The following is a 3,459-nucleotide window of genomic DNA, read 5'->3' as shown; positions in this document are numbered from 1 at the left end:
CAAAACAATAATAACCTCAGAGAAAGGAAATATTCCTTGAAAACACATTTAGTCATATAAATGTAGCCTGAGTCTTACTTAATTTGGCACAACTGCCATCTTGGTGCTCACTTATCTTTTTTTTTTTGGTACCAGGGATCGAACTCCGGTCCTTGTACTTGCAAAGTAGGTGGCGGAACTACTGAGCTAAATCTCCGGCCCAGTGCTCTCTTATCTTTATGCTTGAAGGTGTATTCTCTATATTGCTCTGAAAATCCATCACTTTCAGTAAACTATCTATGTCTGTACTGCTGCCCACATGTCTTGTTTGAATTCTTTCATCAAAGACACAAGGAACCAAGGCACTGTTAAAACCCAGCTTCCTGGGCCGGGGATTTAGCTCAGTGGTTCTACTGCCTGCCTCGCAAGTGCAAGGTCCCAAGTTCGATCCCTAGTACCAAAAAAAACCAACAAAGTTTAGAAATAAAACCCAGCTTTCTGGTGACGGTTTAAGCAGCGATTGATGACTGTGGTAGTTTTGCAATGTATCAATATGGCGGGGCCAGATTGCATTTCCCAGGAATTCCCTTTTCCTCCGGGTTTCTGACCAGGATGGGCCACATGGGAAATTTGGAAGTTGAAAGTGAAGCAGCTGACAGTTTCTAGTACACAAAGCTAGGACTCCTCTGCAGTCCACCTGGTTGCCATAGAAGCAGTTGACCTCCAGTTACTCCACCTCCACCACATGCTCTTCCAGCTTTTCCTACCTTGGGCTAGTGTGTGTGCTTAGCCCCATGGCAAAGGGTCCTGGCTCTGCAGGACACTTATGCCACCAACATTAGAGAACTGTCATAGCTTTCAGTCTGTCTTCATAGACTCCAACCTGTTCTTACTCACCTACAGTTGACATCCACCCTCCCTTTCCAACTGCTGCCCTGTGGTCTCCAGGCTCTAGGCTCAGATTCCTCACATTGGATCTGTGGGGTTGCATAAGGGTTGTAGCATTAATAAGCTGAAATTCCTGAGTTATAGTCAAACCAGGAGAGATAGACAAATATAGTTTCTTTCTCTACAGTTTTCTTCATTTTCAGTTTTCACAATAATGAATATGTTCCTTAGCATCTTTCAAAGTGTTCATTTAGTCTTTATTTTCTTACTTTTTTATCACTATGAACTCGTGGCTTTTAATATATTTGACATGGCCAAGTAGGTTCTTGACTCACCTCACAGGAAAAGAATGTCAGGACTTGTCAGTGTGAGGCTTAGGCAGATTTACTAGGCAGAGTTAGAAAGTAAGGAAGAATAAGAAAAGTACTCCAGATTGAGCAACTGGAGGGGACTCACTCTGATGGAGAGACTCAGCCTGGCCCATTCACAAAAGAATGAGGCCAGTTTTTATGACTTAGCTGAGGTGAGCCAGGTCTGTTGGATCATTATCTCAGTTCTGGTTTCAAAGCTCTGGAGGAATCCTTATGGCTTGAGCGGTAATTTGGTTTCTCTGAGATGATTGTTCTTGCTTGGGAAGGAAGCTATCTCAGTTTCCCTCGTGAGATAATTGCTCCAACTTGAGGGAGGTGATTTCATCATGGGGTCAACTGTGAGGCTGCTTTTCCTGGAACCTGAGGTGATTACAGGTTTGGAGACTTGTAGACCTCACTCCAGGGGGCCAGGAACTGGATATTATAAACCACTGGCGATTGGGTGTCCCTGACAATTACTTTAGTTATTCTTATCTTGGTGTGGTCAATCTTGAAAGGGGATGAGACAGGCTAGACAAATTTAGGGTTAATGAATCATGTAATACAGATACTCCTTAAAAGACTAAAATGTGCCAGATGTGGTGTCATATACCTATAATCCTAGCACTCTAAGAAACTGAGACAGTTTAGTGACTTAACAAAAACCCTGTCTCAAAATTTAAAAAATTAAAAGGGCTGAAGGGCCCAGGTTCAGTCCTCAGTACAGAAGAAGAAGACGAAGAAGGAGGAGGAGGAGAAGGAGGAGGAAGAGGAGGAGGAGGGAGGAGGAGGAGGAGGAGGAGGAGGAGGAGGAGGAGGAGAAAGATTAGCATGCACACAAACAGAGCTGAGCAGGGATCCGACCCAAAGTTTCAAGGTAATAAGAAAACAAAAAATAGACTTTTCTCCCCTTGATCTATCTTTATTTCTTCTATCCACCTCACTGCCATTACTATTGCCATTATGCTCAGATTGTCCCACTTGGGTGCATAAGAGGCCATTCAAGTGGGCTCCTGAATCTTCTTGAAACAACCCTTATACTCACGATAGCCTCTTTGATTTTCAGCACAACAGAATGCTCCAGGCCTCTTCCATGCTCCTGTCTCAGCCTTGAATCAGCCTTTATCCCAGGAGGCCTGGGTCCTTTCAGCTAAAAATTCTAGTTGGAAGACGCAATTTGAGTGGAGGGATGTGCATTATTTTGGGATTAGTCATGGTCTCTAGGCCTTTGTAGTGAGCAGAGAAAGAACATTTGTTTATTTTTTTAAATGCATACTAAGCTTGTATTAATTTTACTCAGATTTAATATTGTAGGATTTTCCACTTGATTCACTCAATTTTATATTTTTATCTCTCTTATTCTGCTAAAAAACTTGGTTCCTAAATACATTAACATGACTATATATTTGATAGATATATGTGTACATATATACTTAGTTTCAGAATAAAACTAATATGGATGGTAATACTGTCTGAGGTCCTGAAGGGAGAGGGACTTACTTAGAAAAGAAAGACACAAAACAGTGAGGCACAGGGAGTCAGAGCTTCGAGAAGCAAAGATCAAAATCTTTATTTGTCCCTCTTTTCATAGCCTACACAGTGAGCTGCTACATATCACTAGTCACTACTTTCAGTGCAGAACAGGCAACACTAATCATTAAAGAAGTTAAAACATTACAGAGACTACACAAACGGAAGCGGTAAATTCTGGAGCCAAGCTATCGATCGAAAAGCATACATCTTGGTACTGCCGCCTGCCTCGTAAGCATAAGGTCCTGAGTTCAATCCCCAGCACCAAAAAAACGCACCCAAGAAACAAACAACAAAAAAAGAAAAGCATACATCTAAATAAACAAAATCAGGGAGACATTCTTTCCTTATCTACAAGGAGCAGGAAGTGCCTGGAACTCTGTGAGTGCACATCTGGGAGATCATCTTTAATCTCTTGTTGTCGGGCCTTCCCAGCAACTCTGTGAATACACACACAGGTCTCCTACCCCAAGACAATTCCATCATAATACTAACATAAATATATAGACCACTATATATAAATACATATACCAATATTTTAATTATTGAAAATAGTTTATGATTCCCTTATAACCATATATTTTTATTAGATACATTCTATAGGATTGTACTATCAAGTTACTCTATTTTAAAATAATTGAAGTTTGGTCGGGGATTTAGCTCAGTGGTTCCGCCACCTGCCTCACAAGCACAAGGTCCTGAGTTCGATCCC

The sequence above is a fragment of the Heterocephalus glaber genome, unplaced genomic scaffold, assembly GCF_053883595.1.
Source record: "Heterocephalus glaber isolate CG9 unplaced genomic scaffold, H.glaber_assembly_v1.0 deba00001431, whole genome shotgun sequence".
NCBI lineage: Eukaryota > Metazoa > Chordata > Mammalia > Rodentia > Bathyergidae > Heterocephalus > Heterocephalus glaber.
This window is presented reverse-complemented; position numbering follows the sequence as displayed.